Source organism: Mustelus asterias, unplaced genomic scaffold (genome assembly GCF_964213995.1).
Source record: "Mustelus asterias unplaced genomic scaffold, sMusAst1.hap1.1 HAP1_SCAFFOLD_259, whole genome shotgun sequence".
Classification (NCBI taxonomy): domain Eukaryota; kingdom Metazoa; phylum Chordata; class Chondrichthyes; order Carcharhiniformes; family Triakidae; genus Mustelus; species Mustelus asterias.
In genome coordinates, this window is record NW_027590225.1 from 295,301 (window position 1) to 307,580 (window position 12,280).

General features: G+C 47.4%; 1 protein-coding gene across 5 annotated transcripts in view; it reads left to right on the forward strand.

Moving 5' to 3' along the window:
- The window catches only part of LOC144485980 (nuclear GTPase SLIP-GC-like), a 228,496-nt gene that overhangs the window by 173,703 nt on the left and 42,513 nt on the right, over positions 1–12,280 (forward strand). The gene's annotated exons all lie outside the window — the stretch shown is intronic.

A 12,280-nucleotide genomic window follows, 5' to 3' on the forward strand; every position in this document is an offset into this window, starting at 1 on the left:
CCTATCAATACTCTGAAGGGTTCTGCCATTTACTGTATATTTCCTATCTGTATTAGACCTTCCAAAATGCATTACCTCACATTTACCCGGATTAAACTCCATCTGCCATCTCTCCGCCCAAGTCTCCAATTGATCTATATCCTGCTGTATCCTCTGATGGTCCTCATTGCTATCGGCAAATCCACAACCTTTGTGTCGTCCGCAAACTTATCAATCAATCCAGTTACATTTTCTTCCAAATCATTTATATGTATATGTTACAAACAGCAAAGGTCCCAGCACTGATCCCTGAGGAACACCACTTGTCACAGACGTCCATTCAGAAACGCACCCTTCCACTGCTACCCCCTGTCTTCTTTGACCGAGCCAGTTTTGTATTCAGTTCACCTCTGATCCCATGCGACTTCACCTTCTGCACCAGTCTGCCATGAGGGACCTTGTCAAAGGCCTTACTGAAGTCCATGTAGACAACATCCACTGCCCTACCCTCATCAATCATCTTCATCACTTCCTCGAAAAACTCGATCATGTTCGTGAGACACGACCTCCGCTTCACAAAACCATGTTGCCTCTCACTAATACATTCACTTATTTCCAAGTGGGAATAAAGGCTGTCTCGAAGAATCCTCTCCAATAATTTCCCTACCACTGATGTAAGGTTCACTGGCCTGTAATTACCTGGATTATTCTTGCTACCCTTCTTAAACAAAGGATCATAAGAACATAAGAACATAAGAAATAGGAGCAGGAGTAGGCCATCTAGCCCCTCGAGCCTTCCCCGCCATTCAATAAGATCATGGCTGATCTGACGTGGATCAGTACCACTTACCCGCCTGATCCCCATAACCCTTAATTCCCTTACCGATCAGGAATCCATCCATCCGCGCTTTAAACATATTCAGCGAGGTAGCCTCCACCACCTCAGTGGGCAGAGAATTCCAGAGATTCACCACCCTCTGGGAGAAGAAGTTCCTCCTCAACTCTGTCTTAAACCGACCCCCCTTTATTTTGAGGCTGTGTCCTCTAGTTTTAACTTCCTTACTAAGTGGAAAGAATCTCTCCGCCTCCACCCTATCCAGCCCCCGCATTATCTTATAAGTCTCCATAAGATCCCCCCTCATCCTTCTAAACTCCAACGAGTACAAACCCAATCTCCTCAGCCTCTCCTCATAATCCAAACCCCTCATCTCCGGTATCAACCTGGTGAACCTTCTCTGCACTCCCTCCAATGCCAATATATCCTTCCTCATATAAGGGGACCAATACTGCACACAGTATTCCAGCTGCGGCCTCACCAATGCCCTGTACAGGTGCATCAAGACATCCCTGCTTTTATATTCTATCCCCCTCGCGATATAGGCCAACATCTAGGAAATTGGATCAGGAATTGGCTAGCGGATAGGAAACAGAGGGTGGTGGTTGATAGTAAATATTCATCATGGAGTGCGGTTACAAGTGGTGTACCTCAGGGATCTGTTTTGGGGCCACTGCTGTTTGTAATATTTGTTAATGATCTGGATGAGGGTATAGTTGGGTGGATTAGCAAATTTGCTGATGACACCAAAGTCGGTGGTGTGGTAGACAGTGAGGAAGGGTGTCGTAGTTTGCAGGAAGACTTAGACAGGTTGCAAAGTTGGGCCGAGAGGTGGCGGATGGAGTTTAATGCGGAGAAGTGTGAGGTAATTCACTTTGGTAGGAATAACAGATGTGTTGAGTATAGGGCTAACGGGAGGACTTTGAATAGTGTGGAGGAGCAGAGGGATCTAGGTGTATGTGTGCATAGATCCCTGAAAGTTGGGAATCAAGTAGATAAGGTTGTTAAGAAGGCATATGGTGTCTTGGCGTTTATTGGTAGGGGGATTGAATTTAGGAGTCGTAGCGTTATGTTGCAACTGTACACAACTCTGGTGCGGCCGCACTTGGAGTACTGTGTGCAGTTCTGGTCCCCACATTACAGGAAGGATGTGGAGGCTTTGGAGAGGGTGCAGAGGAGGTTTACCAGGATGTTGCCTGGTATGGAGGGGAGATCCTATGAGGAGAGGCTGAGGGATTTGGGATTGTTTTAGCTGGAAAGGCGGCGGCTAAGAGGGGATCTTATTGAAACATATAAGATGATTAGAGGTTTAGATAGGGTGGATAGTGATAGCCTTTTTCCTCTGATGGAGAAATCCAGCACGAGGGGGCATGGCTTTAAATTGAGGGGGGGTAGTTATAGAACCGATGTCAGGGGTAGGTTCTTTACCCAGAGGGTGGTGAGGGATTGGAATGCCCTGCCAGCATCAGTTGTAAATGCGCCTAGTTTGGGGGCGTTTAAGAGATCCGTAGATAGGTTCATGGACGAAAAGAAATTGGTTTAGGTTGGAGGGTCACAGTTTTTTTTTTAACTGGTCGGTGCAACATCGTGGGCCGAAGGGCCTGTTCTGCGCTGTAATGTTCTATGTTCTATGTTCTATGTTCTATCCCATTTGCCTTCTTGATCACCTGTTGTACCTGCAGACTGGGCTTTTGCGTCTCATGCACAAGGACCCCCAGGTCCCTTTGCACGGTAGCATGTTTTAATTTGTTTCCATTGAGATAGTAATCCCATTTGTTATTATTTCCTCCAAAGTGTATAACCTCGCATTTATCAACGTTATACTCCATTTGCCATATCCTCGCCCACTCACTCAGCCTGTCCAAATCTCTCTGCAGATCTTCTCCGTCCTCCACACGATTCACTTTTCAACATTGGCTATTCTCCAATCCTCTGGGACCTCCCCTGTAAGAAGTCTCACAACACACCAGGTTAAAGTCCAACAGGTTTATTTGGTAGCAAAAGCCACTTTCGGAGCGCTGCCCCTTCGTCAGGTGAGTGGGAGTTCTATACACAAACAGGGCATATAAAGACACAAACTCAATTTACAAAATAATGATTGGAATGCGAGTCTTTACAGGTAATCAAGTCTTAAAGGTACAGACAATGTGAGTGGAGAGAGCGTTAAGCACAGGTTAAAGAGATGTGTATTGTCTCCAGACAGGACAGTTAGTGAGATTTTGCAAGCCCAGGCAAGTTGTGGGGGTTACAGATAGTGTGACATGAACCCAAGATCCTGGTTGAGGCCGTCCTCATGTGTGCGGAACTTGGCTATCAGTCTCTGCTCAGCGACTCTGCGCTGTCATGTGTTGTGAAGGCCGCCTTGGAGAACGCTTACCCGTATATCAGAGGCCGAATGCCCGTGACCGCTGAAGTGTTCCCCAACAGGAAGAGAACAGTCTTGCCTGGTGATTGTCGAGCGGTGTTCATTCATCCGTTGTCGTAGCGTCTGCATGGTTTCCCCAATGTACCATGCCTCGGGACATCCTTTCCTGCAGCGTATCAGGTAGACAACGTTGGCCGAGTTGCAAGAGAATGTACCGTGTACCTGGTGGATGGTGCTCCCACGTGAGATGATGGCATCCGTGTCGATGATCCGGCACGTCTTACGACGGTCACCTCAGCACCTCACTGTACCGCAAGCCCATGGATAACCTCATGATGCTCCACTTCTCCAGCTTTTGCCCTAAACACGTTAAAGAAGCCATCCCCTATGGACAAGCCCTCCGTATATACAGGATCTGCTCGGATGAGGAGGATCGCAACAGACACCTCCTGACGCTGAAAGATGCCCGCATAAGAACAGGATATGGCGCTCGACTCATCGATCGATAGTTCCGACGCGCCACAGTGAAAAACCGCACCGACCTCATCAGAAGACAAACACGGGACACGGTGGACAGAGTACCCTTCGTCGTCCAGTAATTCCCCAGAGCGGAGAAGCTACGACATCTTCTCCGGAGCCTTCAACATGTCATTGATGAAGACGAACATCTCGCCAAGGCCATCCCCACACCCCCACTTCTTGCCTTCAAACAACCGCACAACCTCAAACAGACCATTGTCCGCAGCAAACTACCCAGCCTTCAGGAGAACAGTGACCATGACACCATACAACCCTGCCACAGCAACCTCTGCAAGACGTACCGGATCATCGACATGGATGCCATCATCTCATGTGAGAACACCATCCACCAGGTACACGGTACATACTCTTGCAACTCGGCCAACGTTGTCTACCTGATACGCTGCAGGAAAGGATGTCCGGAGGCATGGTACATTGGGGAGACCATGCAGACGCTACGACAACGGATGAATGAACACCGCTCAACAATCACCAGGCAAGACTGTTCTCTTCCTGTTGGGGAACACTTCAGCGGTCACGGGCATTCGGCCTCTGATCTTCGGGTAAGCGTTCTCCAAGGCGGCCTTCACGACACACGACACCGCAGAGTCGCTGAGCACTGATAGCCAAGTTCCGCACACATGAGGATGGCCTCAACCGGGATCTTGGGTTCATGTCACACTATCTGTAACCCCCACGACTTCCCTGTGCTTGCAAACTCTCACTAACTGTCCTGTCTGGAGACAATACACATCTCTTTAACCTGTGCTTAACCCTCTCTCCACTCACATTGTCTGTACCTTTAAGACTTGATTACCTGTAAAGACTCGCATTCCAATTCTAAATTGAGTTTGTGTCTTTATATGCCCTGTTTGTGTATAGAACTCCCACTTACCTGATGAAGGGGCAGCGCTCCGAAAGCTAGTGGCTTTTGCTACCAAATAAACCTGTTGGACTTTAACCTGGTGTTGTGAGACTTCTTACTGTGCTTACCCCAGTCCAATGCCGGCATCGCCACATCATGACCTCCCCTGTAGCCAGTGAGGATACAAAGATTTCTCTCAAGGCCCCAGCAATTTCTTCCCTTGCCTCTCTCAGTATTCTGGGGTTTATCCCATCAGGTCCTGGGAAACCGTGTAACTGATGGGAATAAATATGTTCCCTGAAAGAAAAAAGGGTGGGACTCCCAAATATTTACCACTGGACAGCAAAGTAAAGACAGGAATGGGTAAGGTGATTTAGGAAGCCGCTGTCACTGTGGAAAATCTAAACAAGTCTGAAAAGTGCAGTAACAAATCAAAAAGAAAATGAGGAAATCAAAGAGAGAGCATGAAACAAATATTTGTGAGTAAAATGAAGGAAAATGCAGAGATGCAGTATAAATACCTAAAGATCAAAAGGACAACTAAAGAAAGAGTAGGCCTGGGAGAAATCAAAATGTAACTTGTATGTGGAGATAGAAGACATGGGTGTGGTTCCGAATGTATATTCTGTCTTCACAAAAGACAGGAGCAAAGCAGACATAAAAGCTAAGGGGGAAGAGTGAAATGTTGGATGGGATGAACATAGTGAAAGAAGAGACATTAAGGGGTTTAGATCTTTGAGAGTCGTGAAATCACTTGGGGAGGTCTTATGGTGCAATGGTAGCCTCCCTGTCCCAAATCCAGAAGCTCTGGATTTGGGGCGGCACGGTAGCACAGTGGTTAGCACTGCTGCTTCACAGCTCCAGGGACCTGGGTTCGATTCCCGGCTTGGGTGACTGTCTGTGTGGAGTTTGCACATTCTCCTCGTGTCTGCGTGGGTTTCCTCCGGGTGCTCTGGTTTCCTCCCACAGTCCAAAGATGTGCGGGTTAGGTTGATTGGCCATGCTAAAATTGCCCCTTCGTGTCCTGGGATGCGTAGATTAGAGGGATTAGCGGGTAAAATATGTAGGGATATGGGGGTAGGGCCTGGGTGGGATTGTGGTCGGTGCAGGCTCGATGGGCCGAATGGCCTCTTTCTGTATTGTAGGGTTTCTATGATGATTTCTATGACTCTGGTTATAAGTCCAGGGCTTGAAGGCCAAGGAAGGTGCATTCATAACGTGGCCAAACATAACGTGATAAGAATGGGAGAGATTTCTGCTTAGCAATGTGATAGATAGAAATTAAAGCCTCAACCATGACTGTCCACAGCTTCTTGGAGAGCTGGTTAGCTGGATGTCCGGTGTTAATTAAATTGATGCCATCTCATATGTTCTGAATTGGGTTGAATTCATAGAATTATAGAATTCCTGCAGTGCAGAAGGAGCCCATTCAGCCCATCTGAGGGTCTGCACTGACCCTCCAAAAGAACTTCTTACCCAGGCCCTAACTCTGTAGATTCATGTATTTATCCACTAGTCCCCCTTAATCTACACACCTTGGGACACTAAGGGGCAATTTAGCATGGCCAATCCACCTAACTTGCACATCTTTGGACTGTGGGAGGAAACTGGAGCACCCAGAGGAAACCCACCCAGACACGGGGAGAATGTGCAGACTCCACTCAGACAGTCACCAAAGGCTGGAATCAAACCCAGGTCCTTGAGCTGTGAGGCAGCAATGCTAACTACTGTGCCACCGTGCCGCCCAGATTGAATTGAAAGCTGTCTCCTGCCCTACCCCTGATGAAGGTCATGCATTAGATTTACCTTCAGGCAGAGAACTGAAGAATAAGCAGAAATCTCCAGGTCTAGATGAAATGTATCCCATGATCCTGAGAGAAACAAGGAGGAAATAGCAAAGTCTCTGACCATCATTTTCCAATTCCCACTGGCTACATTTTGGAGCTGGGGGAATGGGAACTGACAACATGAGTACTATTTAAAAAGTGAGGAAGGAAAGACAGGCCAATCAGCCTAACCTTGGTGATGGGGAAATTATTTAAGTTTTGAAGACAATATGAATCGTCGTTTCATTTACATCCCCTGCGAAAGTTATTTCCTTTCCATGTGGTTTTTGCGCTTCTTGTATGTGGTCTAGCTTTATTATTTTTTCCTTCATGGATTAGATTGGCAGGAGGTTTTAAAATGCCCTAACTTCCCACAGTTGTGGCACTCTACTCCCCCTGCTGGGCATTATTTTCACAAATGCAGGGACTTCCCGCCACACCAAGAGCATTTCAGTGCAATTGCCAGTCACCTGCTGCATTCTCCATGGCAACACCTCTACCAATCAGAGCCCATTTATTAACCAATCAGCACCTTCTGCTTAGGCAGTATAAATTGTTGTCTTCCTCTTATATTGGTATGCTTGCGAAGTGTCCTGATGAGTGCATGACGAAAAGCTTCCCCGTGCCGGGGCCTTGCTTGTAATTCATGAGGGCTCTCCTCTCTGTTGAAGCAACTGACTGCATTTCAATCCATTAAGCTTCAAACCAGTCAGCATTCTCTGATCTCTTTCCCTGTAACTGGGTGTTGTGCAGAAGATCCCACTTTGACACCTCACCTTGGTCTTGGGTTTTGCAAGAGTCCAATTATGGATGTTGAGGAGCTCTTGGATCTTGTTGCTGGGTCAATGGTATATACAGCAAGTTGATCCAAAGATGACCTTTCCCCTTGGGGTGGTATAGTTCCCTTAGCTGAACCCTGACCTTGCTACACACCAGGGAATGGTCAGTATCACAGGCAATGTTGTGATGGACACTGTTGAGGGCGGAACATCTGGTGATGATGAGATCTAGTTGATACCAATGGTGTGATTTTAGATGTCTCCAAGACACCATGTAGCATGGCTTGGTTTGGAAGCAGATGTTCATCACACAGAGTCCATGGTAACAGCAAAGCTCCAGCAACCTCTGTCCAATTTCTGTCCACCTTGTTGGTGCCCGATGTGTGTTGGCCAAGCTGCATAGTCTGTGCCCATCCTAGCGTTGATTTCACCGAGAAGGTACAGTTCTTCAGTGCTGGATGTTCTGCTTACGGCAGTGTCAAATGCTTCATAACATTGTTCCTTAACACCTGGGGTTGAGGTGAATCTTGAGCAAAGCTGCACATAGGATAACTGGGCTGGTTGACAAGTGCTGAGTAAGAAATCGCTGAGCCTTGTTTGGGGGGGCCAGGAGTTCAAGCATTGCATGAGTTTTACTGTGAAACCCACTTCATGCTTATGTGTTGCCTCTTGGATCTTCCCTTGTCGGAAGAACATGTAGTTTTTGTCTTTAAGGGATGTGCTTTGAGTGAACCTTGTTTCTTGCAGCACAGCCATGTCCACTTTGAACCTTGTAAGTTCATAGAAATCATAGAAACCCTACAGTACAGAAAGAGGCCATTCGGCCCATCGAGTCTGCACCGACCACAATCCCACCCAGGCCCTACCCCCATATCCCTACATATTTACCCACTAATCCCTCTAACCTACGCATCTCACGACGCTAAGGGCAATTTTGAGCATGGCCAATCAACCTAACCCGCACATCTTTGGACTGTGGGAGGAAACCGGAGCACCCGGAGGAAACCCACGCAGACACGAGGAGAATGTGCAAACTCCACACGGACAGTGACCCAAGCCGGGAATTGAACCCAGGTCCCTGGAGCTGTGAAGCAGCAGTGCTAACCACTGTGCTACCGTGCCGCCCAAGAGGCAAGTTATTTGTCACTCACAGCTGTTTTGCACCTGTCAGCAACTTGCCGAAGGCCATCGGTAAGGCAAGGACACATCTTCTTGTTCCAGTTTCTAACATGAAAGACTGGTGCCTTCCTTGTTGAGTTTGTCTTGCTTGGTGCATTGATTAGCAACCTGCCTGTCGAGAGCTTCATTCTCCAAAGACCCATTGAAGCGAGCAGGCCTTGGTGTGACAGCACCTAAATGTGTTTTGGGGTGGCACGGCAGCACAGTGGTTAGCGCTACTGCCTCATACTGCCAGGGACCTGGGTTCAATTCTAGTCTCGGGATACTGTCTGTGTGGAGTTTGCATGTTCTCCCCGTGTCTGTGTGGGTTTCCTCCGGGTGCTCCGGTTTCCTCCCACAGTCCAAAGATGTGCGGGTTAGGTTGATTGGCCATGGTAAACTGACCCTAGTGTCAGGGGATTAGCAGGGTAAATATGTGGGGTATGGAAATAGGGCCTGGGTGGGATTGTGGTCAGTGCAGACTCAATGGGCCGAATGGCCTCCTTCTGTACTGTAGAGATTCTATGATTCTATGAAATGACTGGGGGCTGCCCAGCCACCGGGACGGGCGGTAGTTATCTGATGAAATCTGATGACCTCTTCCACCATTGGAAGTAACCCCTGGGGCTTGTGCTCTCCGCCAATCAAGCAAGGACTTAAAACTGGGAACCGTTGCTTCCTGTGCTGTGCCAACATAAAGCATGAGGCCTGAGTGTCCTTCCCAAGGTGCAGCCCTGGGAAAATAGTCTGGCGACCCTGAGTTCTGATGTGGAGATGCCGGCGTTGGACTGGGGTAAACACAGTAAGAAATCTAACAACACCAGGTTAAAGTGCAACAGGTTTATTTGGTAGCAAAAGCCACACAAGCTTTTGGAACAGGTTGACCCTGAGTTCCCCAGGCCTCTCGGTATTGCTGGTATTATCGAAAGGAGAGGTTGAAATTGTTGCAGGAATTGCCAGAAAGCTGCCTGACGGATGACAGATAACTGGCTCAGGAACCCCAGTCTGGATTTTGTGTCAGTGTTTACCCCCTGAAACGCCAACAAAACAGTGGGGCTATTTACCCATAGCTGGGGGTCTGATTTGTGACACCAATGCATAACCACACATCAGATGACCATGCATCTGAGGCCCTGACCTCCTCTAAATCCTCCATAGTTTAGCTTAGGCCTGTGAGGTACTCTTTTTACATATGTTACCACAGAGAGGCACCACTTAGGGCTTGTTGATGAAGAAGCAATGTACTGGTGGATGTGGTTTATGCACTCAACTCTCTTCACAATATTTATACTGTTAGTATGATGCAGCACATTAGCCAGAGACACATTAAAAATGAAGTAATTGACAGATTAAAGCAGAATCGAGGAACAGGTTTTTCACCAAAATGGTAGCGAGGGTTTGGAACTCGGTGCCTGAAAGGGTGGTAGAGATAGAATCACCTTGAAGAAACACTTGGACAAGCACCTGAAGGTCTGTAAGCCAACAGACCGAGAGGCTGCAGACTGACAGCTGGAAAGTGGAAGTTACCTGGATAGCTCTTTTCTGATGTGGAGATGCCGGTGTTGGACTGGGATAAACACAGTAAGAAGTTTAACAACACCAGGTTAAAGTCCAACAGGTTTATTTGACAGCAAAAGCCACACTAGCTTTCGGAGCGTTGCTCCTTCATCAGGTGAGTGGGATTTCAGTTCACAAACAGGGCATATAAAGACACAAACTCAATTTACAAAATAATGGTTGGAATGCGAGTCTTTACAGGTAGAACATAGAACATAGAACATAGAACATTACAGCGCAGAACAGGCCCTTCGGCCCACGATGTTGCACCGACCAGTTAAAAAAAAAACTGTGACCCTCCAACCTAAACCAATTTCTTTTCGTCCATGAACCTATCTACGGATCTCTTAAACGCCCCCAAACTAGGCGCATTTACAACTGATGCTGGCAGGGCATTCCAATCCCTCACCACCCTCTGGGTAAAGAACCTACCCCTGACATCGGTTCTATAACTACCCCCCCTCAATTTAAAGCCATGCCCCCTCGTGCTGGATTTCTCCATCAGAGGAAAAAGGCTATCACTATCCACCCTATCTAAACCTCTAATCATCTTATATGTTTCAATAAGATCCCCTCTTAGCCGCCGCCTTTCCAGCGAAAACAATCCCAAATCCCTCAGCCTCTCCTCATAGGATCTCCCCTCCATACCAGGCAACATCCTGGTAAACCTCCTCTGCACCCTCTCCAAAGCCTCCACATCCTTCCTGTAATGTGGGGACCAGAACTGCACACAGTACTCCAAGTGCGGCCGCACCAGAGTTGTGTACAGTTGCAACATAACGCTACGACTCCTAAATTCAATCCCCCTACCAATAAACGCCAAGACACCATATGCCTTCTTAACAACCTTATCTACTTGATTCCCAACTTTCAGGGATCTATGCACACATACACCTAGATCCCTCTGCTCCTCCACACTATTCAAAGTCCTCCCGTTAGCCCTATACTCAACACATCTGTTATTCCTACCAAAGTGAATTACCTCACACTTCTCCGCATTAAACTCCATCCGCCACCTCTCGGCCCAACTTTGCAACCTGTCTAAGTCTTCCTGCAAACTACGACACCCTTCCTCACTGTCTACCACACCACCGACTTTGGTGTCATCAGCAAATTTGCTAATCCACCCAACTATACCCTCATCCAGATCATTAATAAATATTACAAACAGCAGTGGCCCCAAAACAGATCCCTGAGGTACACCACTTGTAACCGCACTCCATGATGAATATTTACTATCAACCACCACCCTCTGTTTCCTATCCGCTAGCCAATTCCTGATCCAATTTCCTAGATCACCCCCAATCCCATACATCTGCATTTTCTGCAGAAGCCTACCATGGTGAACCTTATCAAACGCCTTACTAAAATCCATATATACCACGTCCACTGCCTTGCCCCCATCCACCTCCTTGGTCACTTTCTCAAAAAACTCAATAAGGTTAGTAAGGCACGACCTACCTGCCACAAAACCATGCTGACTATCACCTATCAATTCATTACTCTCCAAATAACTATAAATCCTATCCCTTATAATTTTTTCCAACATCTTGCCGACAACAGAAGTGAGACTCACCGGTCTATAATTCCCGGGGAAGTCTCTGTTCCCCTTCTTAAACAATGGGACAACATTCGCTAACCTCCAATCTTCTGGTACTATACCAGAGGCCAACGACGACCTGAAGATCAGAGCCAGAGGCTCTGCAATCACTTCTCTTGCCTCCCAGAGAATCCTTGGATAAATCCCATCCGGACCAGGGGATTTATCTATTTTCAGACCCTCCAGAATATCCTGCACATCCTCCTTATCAACTGTAATACTGTCTATTCTACTCCCTTGCAACCCAGTGTCCTCCTCAGCTATATTCATGTCCCCTTGCGTGAACACCGAAGAGAAATATTGGTTCAATGCTTCACCAATCTCCTCCGGTTCCACACATAACTTCCCTCTGCCATCTATAACTGGCCCTAAACTTGCCCTAACCAACCTTCTGTTCTTGACATACCTATAGAACGCCTTAGGATTCTCTTTAACCCTATCCGCCAAAGTCTTCTCATGTCCCCTTTTAGCCCTTCTAAGCTCGCTCTTCAACTCCCTCTTAGCCAATCTAAAGCTTTCTAGTGCACTACCCGAGTGCTCACGTCTCATCCGAACATAAGCCTCCTTTTTCTTTTTAACCAACAAAGAAACTTTTTTGGTGCACCACGGTTCCCTAGCCCTACCAATTCCTCCTTGCCTGACAGGGACATACCTATCACAGACTCGCAGTAGCTGCTCCTTGAAAAAACTCCACATGTCGGACGTTCCCAGTCCCTGTAATCTCCTAGTCCAACCTATGTTTCCTAATTCTCTCCTAATAGCCTCATAATTACCCTTCCCCCAGCTAAAACCACTGG